Source organism: Octopus sinensis, linkage group LG4 (assembly GCF_006345805.1).
Source record: "Octopus sinensis linkage group LG4, ASM634580v1, whole genome shotgun sequence".
Lineage (NCBI taxonomy): Eukaryota > Metazoa > Mollusca > Cephalopoda > Octopoda > Octopodidae > Octopus > Octopus sinensis.
In genome coordinates, this window is record NC_043000.1 from 47781415 (window position 1) to 47803221 (window position 21807).

The following is a 21807-nucleotide window of genomic DNA, read 5'->3' on the forward strand; positions in this document are numbered from 1 at the left end:
ACCAATTAGCTGAAGCAGTAATTATTTTAGTTTTTTTGTCTAAAATTCTGGCATAGATTTTTGCCAAGATCATAGGAACTATGAGAGTGCTAGGTTCCCACTAAATTCCAGTTTTCTCTTGTACAAATGGCAATATAAAACAATCCTGATGTTTTCCTTGTGAAATTCGGCCTTATATTCTTGTACTTACTTGTCTATACTACTTACTCTCTTCTAAGTAGTAGCTAATCTATCATAATGAGAGAACTTAGTGAGATAATCCAAAGGTAATATACAAGATAGAATTTCAAATAATAGAATAAATTTTGTGCTGTGAGGAAGACACAAAATATAATATTAAACTTTTCTTCTTTCTTACAACATAAAGTATTATTCCACTGTTTCAGCTATTTGTGTGACATTTTGCCAAAGCAGAACACATCTTTGTCTGTTTTATACAGATTCTGTTTTTTTAAATTATCGTTTAGAAAATAAAGGTTTTTTTTCAAAGATTGTGCACAAATACTTTACTTTGACTTATGTAAAAAGAAATATAATACCAAAAGAGAATGTTTTTATCCCAATATTTCTTTTTCTTTTCAAATTATTGTTATAAAACTGCCTATATGTCAATAAACTCTTATTCGTGATATTCTAACTTATTAAGGTATAAAGTGAAAACCTATAAGCAGCTAAAAACATCTTTCAAACTTGAATTTGTTTTGTAAGAAATTTCTTGTGAACTTATATATTGAAACCAATATTATTACATTTCAAAAGAGGCATATCTATAAACAAACACATAAGTTGTGACTTCTCTTTATTTATTTATTATTTTTCTTTTTTTTTTTCAAAATGGTCGTTGTTTGTCTATATTTCTTTTCTACTAAAATATTTTTTTTATCACAGTTTATTTTTGGTGAGATAAACAGGAAATATCAATGAACAGTAATGGGTTAGTGTGTTTATAGGCTTTATGAGTATGACTCAACAAAAATATAACAATGTGATGTGAAAACATCATTTTATTTTAAATAACAAACTGTTTTCACTTTCTTTCAAATATTTCCTTTGAATATTACATAATTTTATGTTTAACTTTTAGGCAAACACTATATTTCCTCATACTTTCGATTAAACAATTTAATATATATATATATATATATAAGGAGATCTAACAAAAATATACCTCGACTGTAGATGACACCAGGTAGCCAAAACTGTGTTAGTGCTCTACTCAACACTTCAGCACACTAATCAACAACATATATCCATTATTCCAAAATATACATGCATTTATATATATATATATATATCTGATCTGGCAGAGTTTCTACAGCTGGATGCCCACCCCTTGGCGTTAGGAAGGGCATCCAGCTGTAGAAACACTGCCAGATCAGATTGGAGCCTAGTGCAGCCATCTGGTTCACCAGTCCTCAGTCAAACCGTCCAACCCATGCTAGCATGGAAAGCGGACGTTAAACGATGATGATGTTGATATCTATATATATAAAAGTGAAGTTGTGTGAGTGTCTGTCTCCTACGATTTAGATTCCTAACTACTCCCACATTTTGCGGTGCAGTTTAACCAAATTCGGGTATCTTATAGTCGGGATTCATATCGAGCCCGTCGGGGTAATAGCGTGCATCTACGATGAGTCTACGATTTTAAAAATAATTTAACATAATTTTTTTCCATTTCTTCCAATTTTTTCGTGTGTCGATGGCAGCGGAGTTGGCGTCCATGCTCACACCTGCACCTGTGTTGCAGTCACACTTTCGCGCATGCGCATGCACACGTTCAGGCATGCGCAGTCACACTTTCGCGCATGCACACGCACACGTTCGCGCATGCGCACGCACACGTTCGCGCATGGGCAGCCACACTTTCACGCATGTGCACGCACACGTTCACGCATGCGCAGTCACACTTTAACGCATGCGCAGTCACACTTTCGCGCATGCGCACGCACAATTTCGCGCATGCGCAGTGACACGTTCGCGCATGCGCAGTCACACGTTCGCACATGCGCAGTCACACGTTCGTGCATGCGCAGTCACACTTTTGCGTAGGCGCACGCACATATATGTGCGCATGTAGCATAAGACCATATATATATCTATATATATAAAAGTGAAGTTGTGTGTGTGTGTCTGTCTCCTACGATTTAGATTCCTAACTACTCCCACATTTTGCGGTGCAGTTTAACCAAATTCGGGTATCTTATAGTCGTGATTCATATCGAGCCCGTCTGGGCATTAGCGCGCGCCTACGATGAGTCTACGATTTTAAAAATAATTTACCATAATTTTTTTCCATTTTAACGCATATTTTTTCATGTGTCGATGGTGGCGGAGTTGGCGTCCATGCTCAAACCTGCACCCGTGTTGCTTCTCCCCCTTCTTCCCTCCCTCGTGAAGCTGTGGGGAAGGGAGTGTAAGGAAATCAACGTCGTAAAGCGTTGTCAAGGAGACCAGCGTTCTTTTAGAACAATGACTTCATGGCTTGAAGTCGCCAAAACAGAAATCGCTAAAAAAGCTGAATCAGATCCACAAAAACGGCAAAAACCGCCACACAGGACAGGTTTCCTGTGCAAACAATTTGCACAACCGAATGTTTTAGTTGTTGCACAAATCTTTATATATAAAAGTGAAGTTGTGTGTCTGTCTCCTACTATTTAGATTCCTAACTACTCCCACATTTTGCGGTGCAGTTTAACCAAAACCGGGTATCTTATAGTCGTGATTCATATCGAGCCCTTCTGGGTATTAGCGCGTGTCTACGTTGAGTCTACGATTTTAAAAATAATTTACCATCATTTTTTTCCATTTTAATGCATTTTTTGCTATTATATAAGGGAAATAACTCTCTAAAAATATCTACGATGAGTCAACGATTTTAAAAAAATTACTATAATTTTTTTCCATTTTTAATGCATTTTTTTGCTATTTTTTGGCTATAACTCTCTAAAAATGCTTTATAGTTATTTCCCTTACAAACCCGAGCAACGCCGGGCGACACTGCTAGTGTATATATATATATATATATATATATAGATAGATAGATAGATAGATAGATAAACATACATACACACATGCACAAACACACACACACACACACACGCACATGCAAATTGAGCGAGTGGAGCAGATAAAAACCAGGCTGCATAATTTTCCTAGAAAGCAGATCCTCATATATAATAATTTCTCAACAAGAGGTAATCAGCTAGCTACACATCAGGCCAAAAATACCTTAATTAGATGAAGGTGATATAGGCATAGGAGTGGCTATGTGGTAAGTAGCTTGCTTACCAACCATATGGTTCTGGGTTCAGTCCTATTGTGTGGCAACTTGGGCAAGTATCTTCTACTATAGCCTTGTGAGTGGATTTGGTAGACGGAAGCTGTATGTGTGTGTGTTTATGTTTGTGTGTCTGTGTTTGACAACCGATGGTGGTGTGTTTACATCCCCATAAAAAAGAAACCGATAGAATAAGTACTAGGCTTACAAAAAATAAGTCCTGGGATCGATTTGCTTGACTAAAGGCAGTGCTTCAGCATGGCCTCAGTCAAATGACTGAAACAAGTAAAAGGGTAAAAGAGCCATTAAGGAATCCCAAGTTAACTCGCCGAAGATATGATTTGAAGATATAATATGTAGCACAAACTTTACCTGCTCCACTCCCTTAATCTGGGTTTTTATTTGCATTCATAGTGACTCAAGTTGCTAACCATAAGCTATGGAAAAGGTTTCAATATGGGAAAAGCATGCAACCCTCACCTATGATTTATTGTTGTTCCTGAATGTAGTTTTTTTATACCTACCATGGACTGCTTGAAGCATACAAACTTCCTACACTTAGATCCTCGGTTCTTATGATTACATATCTGTATGTATGTGTGTGTTTGAGTTTGTGTATGTGTGTGTGTGTATGTGTGTGTGTATACAGGGAATGGCAGAAAGGTCGCCCTGATTTCAAAGGTTAATAAAAAAACAAACACATGAAGATGCATGAAAAAACATTGTATTTCTATGAAGTTCATTAAATGCCATTTTTTTTTCCTGTTTCAGATTGTGCCCACCATGGCCTAGAGCGAAGAGCATCGTATTTTGTTTTGTCTTCGTGTGTCTGTTTTTTATTAACCTTTTGAAACCGGGGCAACCTTTCTGCCGCACCATGAGTGTGTGTGTATGTACATATATATATATATATATAATATACATATATATACATATATATATATATATATATATATATATACATATATATACATATATATACATATATAATATATATATACATATATAATATATATATATATATATAATATATACATATATATATATATATAATATATATATATATATATATATATATACATATATATATATATATAATATATACATATATATATACATATATATATATATATATATACATATATATACATATATATGTATGCATGTACATGTGTATATATATATATATATATATATTAAATTTCTTTTTCTTTTAATTGTTTCAGTCATTTGACTGCGGCCATGCTGGAGTACCGCTTTTAGTCGACCAAATCAACCCAAGGACTTATTCTTTGGAAGCCTAGTACTTATTCTATTGGTCTCTTTTACGAAACTGCTAAGTTATGGGGACGTAAACACACCTTCGTCTGTTGTCAAAGCGATGCTGGGGGGACAAACACAGACACACAAACATATACACATGCATACATATATATATATATATATATATATATACGACATGCTTCTTTCAGTTCCCGTCTACCAAATCCACTCACATGGCTTTGGTCGGCTTGAGGCTATAGTAGAAGACACTTGCCCAAGGTGCCACACAATGGGAATGAAACTGGAACCATGTGGTTGGTAAGCAAATTACTTACCACACAGCCACTTCTACACCTATTGTTCCCATATTGAAATTGTTCAATGGATAGGATGGTGTGAGAAAATAGTGTTTTTACAATATATATATATACATATATATTAGTAAAATTTTCAATAATTTGAGAGATGAAGCTATGATAAAAGAAATATCCCTGAAATTGTCACAACTTCATTATCAGTTGTCACTCTACTAGCAGTATTGTATACTTTATTAACATTGTTATTTGTTTATACTGCTGAACAAATAATTTTGCTGTCATTGTTATTATCGTTATTATTATTGCTTGTGTACAGCTTCTAACACTGAAGATGTACTATGATGACAGCTGTTCCCTACCAGTGAACTAAGATAACACCTCTTATTTTCCGAGCACCTTCCAGAGTATTCAAACAGTTCCAAGCAGTGCTGTTTTCTGCAAGTGCTCCACCTTTATTGCAGCCCCTATTTGTTCCGTGTACCTATCATACCTATCGACTTTTCTTTCTTCCTTATCACATACCTTGTTGCCATCTGGGTATGCTATATCTATGATCCAGCATAGTTTGTTTTCTTTCTCAATTAAGATTATATCTGGCTTCCTATTCTCTATCTCATGGTTGCACTGAATCATAAAATCCAGCAGGATCTTTGCATTATCATTTTCGATAATGCCTTCAGGTTTGAGGTCGTGCCAATTTTTTTCTCTGTCAAGTCCATACTTGTTGCAAAGTGTCCAATGGATAAGCCTTGTTATATTGTCGTGGCATCTCTTATATTCCTTCTTGGCTAGTGGTGTACATTGGCCGGTAATATGCTGTATGGTTTCACCATTTTGTCCACAGATTCTGCACTTATCACTTTCTGATGTGTTGTCAACTCTGTATTTTATGTAGTTTGTTCTTAGTGCTTGCTCTTGGGCAGCACAGATTACAGCCTCCGTTTCCGGTTCTAAATCACTTTTAGTCATCCACGGCCATCTTTTTTCTCTGTCTGTCTTATCTTCAACATCCCTATGAAATTGACCATGCATCCTTTTCTTTACCCACCTATTTTCAGTTTCATTCGTTTTCAATTACTTGTACAGTGCTTTATCTTTGCAATCTTTCATTCTACACAAGCCTAACCATCTTACTTCTAATAATAGCGGTTCTATAGCATTTTTTACATACCATGCTATGTTGCTTTCTTTTGCTTTAATGCTGTGTTCACATCCAATAAGTCCTCTTACCCCTCTTTTTCTTTTTACATATAGGCTGTCTGTGTCGGTTTTTGGGTGGAGTGTCCCATATCTAATTACCAACTTCCTTGTCTTTCAGTCTAAGCTGTTTAGTTCATCTATTGTCCATGTGATTAACCCTGCAGCATAACTAAGGAGTGAAACTGCCCAGGTGTTGATAGCTTCAATCTTATTCCATCCATTTTATTTCGATTTAAGGATCAGTCTCAGTCTGCGCAAGTACTCCACCTTAAATTTTTCTGTCATTTCTTTCTCCATCAATTTTTCCATTTCCAAAATCCCCAAGTACTTATAGCCTGTCTCTTCTAGCTGCTTCATATCCACTCCTGACGGTATTGTTAGCCCGTCCATACATGTGATTTTGCTTTTCTTCAAGACTAATACACCACATATTCTCAGTCTGAACTCCAATCTGATATCAGCACTGAAGGTATATACCATATCAACGAGGGAACTGACTTGGGCTTCATCTTTACCATAAAGTTTGAGATCATCTATGAATAACAAATGGTTGACTTTTTGTTGGTGGCTTTTGAATATATTTCCAGCTTTTGCTTTCCACAGTATCAGTTTTAGTGGTATAAAGCACAGTACAAATATCAGTGGGGACAGGCAACCTCCTTGGAAGTTGCCCCTTCTAATTTCTACTGTTCCTAAACTTCTTCCATATGCTATCAGGTCCGTCCTCCAATTCGCCATACTTTTTCCAAGCAATTACTCAACATTTAATACAATACCAAATAGGTTCATACATTCCATTATCTGAGAATGTGGGATCATATCATACGCCTTACAATAGTCGATCCATGACATGGCTAAGTTACTTTTACTCCTCTTGCAGTCTCTCAGTAGAGTTTTGTCTATCAGGAGTTGATCCTTGGAACCTCTGCACTTACATTTGCAACCTTTCTGCTCATGTGGCAGGACTCCAATTTTTCCAGATGTTCGTACATTGACTCAGTGAGTATTCCAGTCTACCATATTGCCTTTTATGATGTTTTTCAAGTACAGCACTATCCTACCCAATGTCAACCAGTCTGGTGTTACTTCGTCGGCATTTAACAAGGTGATGAGTTGTGCAGCTATTCGTGCGACATTCACCAAATCTTTTGATCCAGTAGCCTTGAACTCCAGCTGGTCCCGGGGCCTTCCAGTTGCTCATCTTTTTGCTGATTTCCTTCACTCCCCTAACTGAAATGACTAGTTCTGCCTGTTTTGGATAGACTACCGTTTGTTTCAGTTCTTGCAACCATTCAGCATCCTTCTTGTGCTCCTTGTCTTTGCTCCAGATGTCACTCCAAAATCTTTGACTTTCATTGTTATCTGGTGTCAACTTTTCATCTGTACACTCTCCATTTATTTCTTTATAGAATCTCTTCTGATCTACTCTGAATAACCTATTCTGGTGGTAACCCTTCATTCTTTGGTCATATCCTACCATCTTTGATTTCTTTGCAACAAGGCACTGCTTCAGTTCCTCCATTACCACTTTCGGGCCCTTTCTTTCAATATTGTACTTCTTTTTCAGCGCTTTGTATTTTTTTCACTTTTAAGCTCTCCTTTCTCTTTTTGGTCTAGCACACAAATTTCCTTTGAGAGTATATCTAACCCTGCCTGTATTCTTCTTTTCCACCATGGAAATTTTCTTTTGTCATTCTCATTATGTTTCTTTTTCTTGATATCAACTTCCACATTTTCTGCTACAACAATACTTGCTGCCTTGATCAAATTATTTGTTTCTGTGATGTTGTTTGTTCTGATGTATTTCAGAATATCATTGACATTTTTTATTTAATATCATTATAATTATTATAATTATTATTATTATTATTATTATTATTATTATTATTACTTTTTACTATTATTATTATTACTTTTTAATTTTTTGATTAGATTATCTAATTATTATTTTTTATTATTTTAATTACTTCAATTATCTCTTAATTATTTTTCATTTCTAAATTTGTTTATTTTAATCTATATATAATTTTTTTTTTATCTTGATTCATCTTAATTATATTATAATTATTTTAATTTTCAATATTTATTGTTTTAAGAAAAATAACTCTTTCAAAATGGAATAAGTACCAGTCAGTTACTGGAGGTGATGTAATTGACTTCCCCCTCCCCTCAAAAGCTACTGGTACTGTTCCAAAATTTGAAACTATTATCATCATTACTATCAATTAGAGAGGTGGGTTGTTAGAATCATTAAAGCACCGAACAGAAAGCACTTTCCAATATTTGGCTCAGCTTTTTACTTTCTGAGATCATATTCTATTATGATCAACTTTACATTTCATTCTTTCAATGATAATGAAATAATATATCAGTTGTGGGCTTGATGCAACTGACAAACTCCCTTTCTTAAAAACTGCTGGTTTTCAGCCAAAAGGTGATACTATTAATATTATTATATTTTACTTCTCAGATCTCTTGGTCTTACTTGGTCTGGTTGATTCTGTGAGAGCAGACAGCAATCTGTTGTCAGAGGGCTTACTATTATAATTATTATTTTTATTATTATTGAGTGAGAGAGAAGTGCATGCCATCAAAGTGACACTGGGGTAAAATATATGAAGCCCAGTATACCCATTATGACTACCCGTCTGATAAGGGTACACTAGGCACATGCATCACAACCCTATGTGTGCGACATGGTGATCTCATATCAAGATAAACAGCACATGACCTTGCAGGTGGGGCCCAGTTAGAAATTTCTTCTGGTCGAGTAACCCATCCCATTCAAAAGGTCCCTGAATAAGGGTTGTTTAAGGATGTTGAACAAAGCACTCATGTTCCTGGAGATGAATTATCCAAACCCCAAAGAATCCCTCTCAACACATGTCTATGATGCTCCCCCACTACTTCTGCTCATGATCAGAGATGCACATATCATCAGCCATTAAGGGAAATGCTCAACTGGTGATGGTCAAACAACTAACAAGCAAATCTGTGGTATTGAGCAGAATATTTGCTGTAGCCCATCTTTTATACCAAGACAAAACAATGTACATGATAACATTTCCAATCAGTTAAGATCAGACGCCATGAGAGCCACTGCATGGTACTGCATCAGGGCATTTATCATTATTATCATTATTATTATTATTAATAATATTATCACCATCATTATTATTATTATTATTTTGGTTTGGCTCAGGTTTGGTCTTATTCTTGGTAAGGATTTTGTGGGTAGCAGATTACTACTTGTAACCTTATGTATTCACACAATTTTCCTGTCTTTCAAGACCTTAGAATCCTCTTGATAGTCCCTGCTGTCCTTAAGAGACAAACTTTCTGTAAGAGCTCTCCTAGGCTTTCTATTCCAATCTCCTGCAGCCATCTGTCTATAACTTGGCATGGTGAGCTGGCAGACTCATTGGTACTGCAGACAAAATGCTTGGCTGCATTTCTCCTTGATCTATATGTTAGTTAGTTAGTTAATTTTTTGGCTCAAAAAGCAAAAAGCAAGGCCATGTAGGGGGACATGGAGTTATATACAGGGTGGTGTTCATGTAAAGAGTTCAGGCCACTTGTGGTCAAGGGAGACTTTGACCCGAGCGGTCGTCGGCATCTTCACCATCTCGTCCGGCAGCTTATTCCACAGATCCGCAACCCGGACGGAGAAAGCCCCTCTCCTTCGATTGAGATGAAATCGTCACAGATAGAGCTTTTTGGAATGACCCCGCAGCCGACGCTCTGGAGCAGGAGTGAAGAACAGCTCTTTTGAGATGTTACACTTTCCGCTTATGATGTTGTCTGAAGAATGAGATCACCATGGCGTCGTCGTTTTTCTAGAGAATAAAGGTCGAGCGTCTTCAGCCTTTCTTCATAAGACAAATTCTTGAGACCAAGAACCATGCGGGTAGCCAGCTTCTGGACTCTTTCGAGATGCTGTATGTCTTTGAGGAGATAAGAAGAAGAGGCTTGAATCCTGTACTCCAGTATGGGTCTCACCAGCGTGACATAGAGCGGTAGGAATATGGCTGCTGTGAGCATTCCGAATGTTCTAAATTCACATCCCAGTGACACTGACTTGCACCATCCCTTAAAATTGCTGGTCTTGTTCTAAAACTTGACATTCCTCTTCTTCTTATCATCATCATCATCATCATCATCATCATCATCATCGTCATCATCATCATCATCGTCATCATCATCATCATCGTCATCATCATTTCATAGGTTGGACAGAATTTATTGAGGTAAATTTTGTATGGACTGACGCCCTGCCCGTCACCAACCTTCACTTGTTTCCAAATAATATAATATTATTACATCTGGAATTTAGATATTGGACAAAATGCATTTATCTCTCCCTAACTTTGCAACAAATATCTTTGTCAGATTATTATGCTCTGTTCAAAGCAAGCAATCCGTATCATGAGAGTTTTCATTAATAATTTGGAATCATTTTCTCTGAGTTGTTGTGTGTATATCTTTTATGTTTCACTGCATTTACCTCACTCAAATAGTTTCTTTTTTCTTTTTTGCTTGCTTATTTGTTTTTTTTTCTTCTTTTTTTATGAATTTCTTCCCATTGATTGCATAGAACATTGAAGGAAACAGTCATTATATTTTAAAGAATTTTTCCAAGATTCTATTTAGTTATTAATCTGATTTCAGTCTGCAGATATTTCTTAAAGGCAAATATTAAAAACAATTTTTTTTTTAACATACTCCTTCTTGCGGTGATGTATTTCATTCAAAATTTTCAGAGATACATATCTGTGATTTTTTTCTGTTTATTTTTTTCACAAACTATTTAAGTGAATCATGTATGTATATATATGCACACATGTGTGTGTGTGTGAGTGTGTGTGATATGTATATGTGTAACCATGTGTGTTATAAAAAGAAATGAAAGTTCCTTCATGATTTTACATTGGTCTTCTCATGGTAGATTAAATACATATTAAGAACAGCCAATTGCTATATGTTTTCATTTGTCAGCTCTTTTATGAGATATGATATGAAGTTTTGACATTTTTTTTTTTTTGCTTTTCATGACTTGCTATTTGCTGAAATATTTTATAGTATTGCCTGTAAGGAATTTGATATAACCAATATTTTGCAGAACTTTAAAATTTTAATGCATAAGGAATTAATAAAATTGGCATTTGATTCTTACAATGAAAGCAAAAATATTGCAAAATTATTTCAACAGAAACTCAGAGTAATATCGTGTGACCATTTTGAGGAATCAGACATCAATGAAGATGTTATCTTCAAATAATATTTCACTGGAATAAAAATAAGATTTCACTTGGAAAATAATAAAATTTATGCTTGCTATGAGAGAGGATTAATATTAGTAACTAGAACTATATCAGCATTAACCGTTTTGGTAATGTGGACATTGCAAAACTTCATAATAGCTATTCTTCTAATACATGCACGGGACTTGAAAAAACCTTTCCATAATACACTATAATTTCTAACACATGAACCAATAAGAGAATGGTAAATGGAAAAAAAAATTTTTAAATGTAGGAAAAATAAAGTACCAATACAAAACTCTGAAAATGTTGAATGAGATTCATAACTATGAGAAGGAATATGTTTAAAAAATGTGTTTTTTAATATTTGCTTTTAAGAAATAATTGCATTATAACTTTTTTTCTTCAATGTTCTAAGCAATCAGTGAGAGTACATGACCAAAGGAAGGATAGCAATTTCATGTTCGTTGTCGGTGACCACCACCACAATCATCATCATTGTCGTCGTTGTCATCATCATTGCATGGGTTGGACAGAATTTGTTGAGGTAAATGTTGTATGGAAGGGTGCCCTTCCTGTCACCAACTCCCACTTGTTACTGTGTAATGTAATATATCTATATCACTAAATCTGTTTTCACAGGGGATTAGAAACAAAGGGAACCACTTGCATGACAGTGTCACTTGCTTACAACAATCACACAAGGTCAAAGCAAAGAGATAGTAATACATTCCCCCCATACACACACACACTCATACACACATATATACACAGAATTATATTTTCGTGTATACACATGTATACATAAACACACATGCTTATATACATATACTCCCATACATACATGCACATATGCATCATAATCTTTTAACATCCATTTTCCATGCTGGCATGAGTTAGATGGTTTAACCAGAGCAAGTAAGCTGGTGAGCTGCCCCAGGTTCCAGCCTGATTTGGCTTGGTTTCTATAGCTGGATGCTCTTCCTTACACAAACATATTAAAAAACATGTATCAATAAATGCTATTAATTATCCCTCTAGTATTCATATTCTTTTCTACTCTAGGCACAAAGACCAAAATGTTTGGAGAGGGTGGTGGGGCAGTCGATTAGATTGACCCCTGTATATAAGGTACTTAATTTATCGACCCCGAAAGGATGAAAGGTAAAGTCGACCTCGGCGGAATTTGAACTCAGAACATAATAGGAGCACTCCGTCGGTTACGACGATGAGGGTCCCAGCTGATACGATCAACGGAACAGCTTGCTCGTGGAATTAACGTGCAAGTGGCTGAACACTCCACAGACACGTGTACCCTTAACGTAGTTCTTGAGGAGATTCAGCATGACACAGAGTGTGACAAGGCTGGCCCTTTGAAATACAGGTACAACAGAAACAGGAAGAAAGAGTGAGAGAAAGTTGTGGTGAAAGAGTACAGCAGGGTTCACCACCACCCCCTGCAGGAGCCTTGTGAAGCTTTAGGTGTTTTCGCCCAATAAGCACTCACAATGCCCGGTCTGGGAATCGAAACCGCGATCCTACGACCGCGAGCCCGCTGCCCTAACCACTGGGCCATTGCGCCTCCACACTCAGAACATAAAGACAGGTGAAATGCCAGTAAGCATTTCATCCGGCATGCTAACATTTCTGCCAGTTTGCCTCCTATTTTAAAATTCATATTACTCAAATGTAATGCTTATTAATTCACATTATTTTGAATTAATCATACAGTATTGCATAGCTATAAGATTTCGATGATGTGACTTTTTACTTTTAGTATGACTTTATCTGGTAGGTGTGAGGAGCCAGATCTGGCCAGTTTAAACATAAATCAGACAGAATATTTGGGCCAGAAATGGCTAGTTTAACCCTTTTGTTACCATATTTATTTTTAGATGCTCTGTGTTTCTTTCAATTAATTCTAAATATAACAAAGAATTTAGTAAAATAGTTATTATTAAGCTGGTGTTAGGAATGTAAATTGTGACTCAGGTTTGGTGGAAGATTTTAATTCAAAAGTTATGAAAACAAGACATATGTACTACAGCACCAGAGACAGTTTCATCTGGGTTGGTATCAAAAGGGTTAAATGTTAAAAGATTAAAAATTTTGAAAACCATCTGGCACAACTTATATTTACCAAAATATTTAAATAGCTGATCTTATTCACATTATCTTTCATACAAAGGTAGCAAGCTGGCAGAATTCTTCTCGCATTGGACAAACTGCTAGGCAGCATTTCTTCCTGAATTTTTACATTCCAGTTTCAAATTCTACTGAAGTAGACGTTCATCCACTCAGGGTTGATAAAATAGATACCAGTTGAGCACTGAGGTTGATGCACTTGACCCTCCATCCCACTTAAAACTGCCACCCTTGTGTCAAAGCTAGAAAGAATTATCTCCAGCACTTAGTGTTTTTAGATTTCAAATTAATCCTGGAGGGAGTATTTATTTACTAATTGCCATGTCATGGATAATTTCAGCTAAACAAAGTTTTTCCAACTCGTTGTACATTGTATTACAATTATGTAACACTATCATATATCTCCCTTTTATCCTTGCTTGTTTCAGTCATTAGACTGTGGCCACGCTGGAGCACTGCCTTAAAAAAATTTAGTTGAACTAATCAACTGCCAGTACTTACATATTTGAAAGCCTGGTTCATATTCTGTTGATCCCTTTTCCGAACCACTAAGTTACAGGGACATAAACACACCAACACTGGTTGTCAAGGGGTGGTGGGTGACAAATACAGCATCAAAGACACACACGCATACACACTCAAAATAGGAGCACTCCATCGGTTACGCCGATGAGGGTCCCAGCTGATATGATCACCAGAACAGGTTGCTCGTGAAATTACCGTGCAAGTGGCTGAGCATTCCACAGACACGTGTACTCTTAATGTAGTTCACAAGGAGTTTCAGCATGACACAGAGTGTGACAAGGCTGGCCCTTTTGCAATACAGGTACTACTCATTTTTACCAGCTGAGTGGACTGGAGCAACATGGAATAAAGTGTTTTTGCTCAAGGACACAGTATGCCGCTGGGAATTGAACTCACAACCTTACGATCATGAGCTGAATGCCCTAACCACTAAGCCACACACCCTCATACACACTCAAAAACACACGTGCACATACATCATCATCATTATCATCATCGTTTAACGTCCGTTTTCCATGCTAACATGGGTTGGACGGTTCGACCGGGGTCTCAGAAGCCAGGAGGCTGTGCCAGGCTTCAGTCTGATCTGGCAGTGTTTCTACAGCTGGATGCCCTTCCTAACACCAACCACTCCATGTGTGTAGTGGGTGCTTTTTACATGCCACCAGCACAGGGGTCAGAGGAGACTGGCAAATGGCCATGATCAGTTGGTGCTTTTCACATGTCACCAACACGGACGCCAGTCAGGCGGCGCTGGCATCAGCTACGTTCGGACAGTGCTTTTCATGTGTCACCGGCACAGGTATCTTAACTACAATTTCCATTTGATCTTTATTTTGATGTTGGTGTTGACATACTTGACTCAATAGGTCTCCTCAAGAACAGCGAGTCACTTGACGGGCTTCTTCCAGTTTCCATCTACTAGATCCACTCACAAAACTTTGGTTAGTCCCTGGATATAGCAAAAATACATTTGCCCAAGATATTATGCTGTATGCCTGAATCGAAAATCTTATGGTTGAGAAGCAAACTTCTTACTTTGCAGCCACATCTATTCTTATATGTATATATTATGCAGAAAACCTCTCCCTAAGGCACTTTTAGTTTCAGCTATATTAACTATATAGAAACTAGCACTCATGATTTTGCTTCATTGTGTTTCACAGGTTTTAGAAATTGAAAAAAAAAAAGATCAAAGCAAAAGAAAAACAAAATTAAAACATCAAACATACTTTAAAAAGAAACTTTGAACTTTATTCCATAGACTTATAACACTTGTCTAACTTCATGTTATTTTTACCCCATCAAAAATTATCTGGGTGTCTATTATATAAATTCTGTTGACAAGGTAACACCAAGTTATGGCTAAAAACCTGAGAAAGGAATATATAAAACATCCTCTCAATATTCAATTATTTATTCCACTGCAATGATTTGAAATTCATTTACAGAAATTTCTTTTCAGAATTTAGAACATATTTTTAGCAATGCTCTATAGTGATAACTTTCTATATATGCGTATGCATAAAGGTGCATGCGTGTGAGTGTGTGTGTGTGTGTGTGTGTGTTTTATGTGTATGCAAGTGTCTGTCAGCATTTTACTCCCTCATTCACCCCAGCTCGCACTCCCCCACCTCGTACTCCCCCACCTTTCTCTCTCTCTCTCACTCTGTATACACATACATATATATATATATTATTTATATAGATATGTGTATATGTATATAGCTATGTATATATATATATATAAATATATATATGTGCATATATATATTTATCATTTATCTTCTTTCTTTTCTTCTTTTTGTGTGTATATATATATGTATGTACGTATGTATGTATGTATATATGTATGTATGTATGTATGTTGTGTGTTTATGTATATGCATGGGTGTGTCTATGTGTGAAACAGATAAATACGATATCAATGGTATACAATTTAAACACCTGCTTCACAAAACATGCCATGGCAGGTATTCCATTCTCATATATGTATGTATGTATATATATATATATATATATATATATATATATATATATGTGTGTGAATGTATATATGTATATATAAGTATCTGTATGTATACAGACATACATGAATATATATATATATTATATATATATATATATATATATATATATATATATACATATATTTATATACACACACACACACACACATATATATATATATATATATATATACAGTCACCGATCATACAAGTAAATGAGTGAATGTGTGCCTTTTTTACATGTACAGTAACATTGCCCCACATTTTCTTTCCTCTTTCTTTTTATTATTATTATTGTTATTGCTGTTATTGTTGCTGTTGTTATTGTTAATCTAAGATAGAACTTGCATCAGTATTATTATATTTGTGTTTTATAGACACAGTAGCAGTATTCCATCGATTGGTTCATACTCTGAGCAATTGATATACTGCCAGGAAAATATGAGATCTTCAAAGAATACTATGCTGGTGAGAGTGTGTGTGTGTGTGTGTGTGTGTGGTGTGTGTGTGTGTGTGCGGGTGTGAGTGTGTGTGTGCATATGTGTGTTCATGTTTATGTGTATATGTATGTATGTTTGTATGTATGTATGTATGTATATAAATTTATATCTGTATCCATCTCTGTCTCTTTCTCACTTTCTCTGTCTCTCTCTGTCTCTCTCTCTCTCTCTCTCTCTCTCTCTCTCTCTCTCCATATATATATATATATATATATATGTGTGTGTGTGTGTGTGCACATAGAGAGAGGGAGGAAAGAAAGAGATAGATATACATATATGTATACACACACAGACACACACACACACATATATGTATATACATTTTATCCTTATCTATGTGTATGTTTATATCGATATACACATACACACATATATATATACATATATATATATATATATATACACATATATATACATATATATATATATATATATATACACACACATATATATATATATACACATATATATTTAATCCTTATTTATGTGTGTGTATATATATATATATACATACACATGTAAATATATACGTATGTATGTGTGTAAATATATATATATTGATATATATATATATTTACATGCATGCATATGTATATATTTACATGTATATGTATATATATATATATATATATATATATACACTTCTGCTCTGTTGTTTTGATTTCTTTTGCACCATTTGTAGAAGCCTCAATAAGCATGTACTATTTGTGTTGACATAGTTTTATTTTTTATAATTTTTCTATTTTATATATTATTATTTTCATTCTTTTTTATTATTTTCACTATTTCTGTATGGGTTTGTTTCTTTGATTATTATTAATTGTATATAATCATCATGATCATCACTAATCTCACCTTCATTTATCATTATTCGTCTTCTTTCTTTTCTCCATCTCCTTTCTCTGCCTCCTCCTACTCTTCTTCTTCCCCTTCTTCTTATTTTTCTTCTTCTTCTTCTACCCCTGCCCACTTGTCCTCTTTCTTCTTATTATTATTATTTTTATTTTTATTCTTCTACCCCTGCCCACTCGTCCTCTTTCTTCTTCCTCTTCCTCTTCTTCTTCTTCTTCTTCTTCTTCTTCTTTTTCTTCTTCGTTTCCACCTCCTCCTCCTCCTCCTTCTTCTGCATCTCCCCTACTCAACCTCTTTCTTCTGCTTTTTCTTCTTCATCTCCTCCTCCCCTCCATATTCTCCCCTCCTCACCACCACGTTCTCCCCCTCCCCTCCTCTCCCCTACCTCCTCCTACTCTTCTGTTTCTCCTCCTCTGTCCTCCTCCTCCCCTTCCTTTTCTTCGTCTATTGGTTGTCCCAAAAGTACTGATGAGTTCCAATTTTTAATAACTTTCTTAATTTCTTAAATAAATGCGTGAAAATTTGATACAATATAAAGAACATAATGGAAATTAATATGCATAAATCAAACTTTGCAGCACTACTAAGTCACATATAGAAAATAACATCGCTTATATGGCAACCATTTTCAGTTTTGCACACCTGTGTTCTTTTCAAAACTTGCACCATAACACCCTCAAAAGTTTCAGACCCCAATTCTCTCATTTCTCTATTGATGTTCTCCTTCGGTTGCACCAGGATCTCTGGTTTGTTGGCATGAAGCCTCTCTTTCAGGTATCCATGTTTGAAACCTTTCTGCACTCGACCAAATTAGACCTCACACATGGTTCCAGTAAGATGGGGAAACTGCTCAGACTGCAAGAGAAACAATGCAGTTGCTGTGGCAGTGCTTTGGAGAGAGAATAATCTCCCACTATGGCATTGTCAACTAGCCTTCACATTCTCCAGATTTGACTAGCCTGGATTTCTCTTATGGGGGATTCATGTAGAAAAAGACGGTTTACATCAACAAACCAGAGACCCCGGTGCAACTGAAGGAGAATGTAAATAAAGAAATCAGAGAAGTGGGGTCTGAAACCCTTGAGGGTGTTATGGTGCAAGTTTTGGAAAGAGCACAGGCATGCAAAGCCGAAAATGACTGCCCTAAATCCTTAAATCCTTAAAAATGTTTTAGCCCGAAGGCCACGGCCATGCTGGGGCACCACTGCCATTTAAATATTGTCATTTTTCATATGTAATGTAGTGGTGTTACAAAATTTGACTTATGTATATTAATGTCTATTATGCTCTTTATATTGTATCAAAATTTCATGCATTTATTTGAGAAGTTAAGGGAGTTATTAAAAATTAAAACCCATCAGTGACTTTTGGGACACCCTGTGAAATGACTGCCATTAATAATGATGAAAAAATTTTGAGTAAGAAGACATAAAAGTGGGAGGAGGATGTGGAATGGAAGGGGAAGTGCGATAGCCACAGTTTGAACAACTCTCATTAGACTTCTCAACCAAAATTTGACCATGAGTTAAACAAGAGTGGCATCAACTTCACCTACACATTTACTATTGCCATTTGGTCTTGTATATGACCATCGTTACTGCCACCTTAGCTGAATCACCATCACCAATATCATTATCTTCATTGTCATCATCACCATTGTCATCATCATCATCATAGTCTTCATCACCATCACAATTGTTTTTCATTATCTCTGTCAATGACACTGTCATCATCATCATCATCATCATTGCCATCACTGTTATTATAGCCATTGTCATCTTTATCAGCACCATCATCATCCTTATCGTTGTCCTCTTCCTCCTCCTCCTCCTCATCATCATCATCATCATCATCATCATCATCATCCTCACCATCATCATCAACTCCATCCTCATTGTCATCACTAACATCATTATCATTGTTACCAACATCCCAGTCGTCTTCATCAGTATCCTCACTACCACCACTACTATCATCATTATCAATGACAGCAGTGTTCTTAGAGTCATTGTAAACATCAACATCATACTCCTATCCCCACCACCACCATCACCATCACCATCAATACCATCTGGACTTCTAAATCCTAACACTATCAACCATCAGGGTTTAAACCAAAGTGTGTGACTTCACATAAGATGGGCACTTGAGCAACAACGTATAGCAATAAAACATAAGATCTCTCCTTACTATTTTATATTAGCATTCAATGGATTAAATAGTCAGTGGTTCTATAGGCACTTCAGTTTACAGCTAAAATGTCTATTTCGCATAGGTCTGCTCAATCATTTACGACCTAGGGTTAAACTACAAATACTATGACAACAACAATTATTGTGGTTATGATTAAGTTTATGAGTATAACGAGGTAGTATCTTTAAGCTTCGTCATCAATGTTAATACATCCAGCCTCATCACAGTAACAAGGCTGATGTCAAAACATCACGCTGCCACTACCATCACTATCACCACCCCCACAACCCCTCCACCACCACCACCTTCGTCATCATAGTTGTCATCGTCATCATCATCATCGACATTGTTCGTATGCTGCAACTGTCATACAGAGACACATACACACGCATACACACACATGCACACATATGTATATATATATACATATATACACACAAGCACACACATACATACACACATATATACAAATGTGAAAGCATGCTCTGCTGGACATATAATACTAGTGTGCATATAATATATGTGCCTTTATATATACACACATGCCTGTACAAGCATATATATATATATATGTGTGTATGTGTGTGTGTTGTAAACATATGTATATCAATACATGTGTGTATGTATGTGTGTGTTTGCATGTATTCACACACACACTCACACACACACACACACCCATAAGCCTTTAATGTCAGCATGAATCAAATATATTAGATACACATGTAAATCCCTATTTTCTATCGATTAGGAAGGAATACGTGAGAAAGGAAACTTTCCCCCCATTTTATTGTCAGCATTTATGTATATGTACCTATTTACAATTTTATTTTATTTCTTTACATTTTACTTATTTTATTAATTTTCTTCTCTTTTCTCTTTATTCTTTCATATCATTGTTATATTTTCTTGATGTGTTTCCAAAATATTTCTATTTCTAGTAATAATCTTTGAAATGAATATTTCCTTTTTTATGATTTCATTTTATTTCAACATTATATGCAAGTGTGTTTGTGTGTGTGTGTGTGTGTGTGCGCTATGTATGAATGTATATATGTATGTATTATGTATATACATATGTATGTATATATATATATATAATATATATATATATATATATATATACATACATACATACATACATACATATATATGTATGTATGTATGTATATATTTATATGTATGCACATAGATATAGATGATTGAATGTAAACAAATGCTTATATACACACTTAAATGTGTACCCAGAAACACCTCCTTGTTCCAGTGGCATAAACAACCATACAATTTTATGTCATTCTCCACATTTAAAAATGCAGTTTATATCTAAAAAAAAAATAACCCACAAGATCCACTTTCAAACATAATAATATTCAATAATTAAAGGCTTTATTTTATCAGATTTTTAACCTCTGTCAGAAATTTACATTACATGGAAACGAATCAATCTTGTGTACCTTCAGAATGATGCTACAGAACTTATTTCTCTAATTATTTATCGTTGGTAGGTAGAATCAATTATTCTCATGATTGTAAAGGTAAATTCAATTCCTTTAACTTTTCTGATATTCATTTATTTTATTTGTGGACGCAAAACAGTGTCATGCAAACTTGATATTTCATGTTATTGCATTTTACATTCTGCTTTGCTATGATGGATTTGAAGTTGGGAAATTATGAGTGATTATAGAGATAGTATGTATGTTTATTCATGAAGTGATTACAGAATTTAATTGCTTTGTATACATTTCAGGACATCTTTGCGTAGGTAATAAATATAATTTTCAATAGATTTATTTCAGTTCATGTAGTTGAAAGTAAATAAATGGCCATGTACTGTGCTGTATTAAGGCATGGACACAAGGAGCAGTTACCCAAGGGAGTCACAAGGCTAGTGTCCCCATTCTGATTTATGTCTGTTGTGGCTTGCTATCAATAAATAAATACTATAGAGTCCACTGCATTGATTTATTCAAGGATACCTATAAAGCTACTAAGATGACCTTTGCCAAGTATTTTTAGGAATATTATTGGCAGTTTAACTTAATCCAGGAGTACAGCTAATATCTCTCTAAGGTACAAGTGTAAAACCCCACTTTGGTCATGAATGACATTAGTTTGCACCTAGAAAGTTCCCCTCCGAGGCACATATCCGGGTAAGGTTGTTTATGGAAGACCAGCAGTCACCCATGCATACCAGCTTCCTCTAACCACACTACCTATGTTATCCAAGGGAAAGTCAAAGACCAATACAGGTTGGGACCA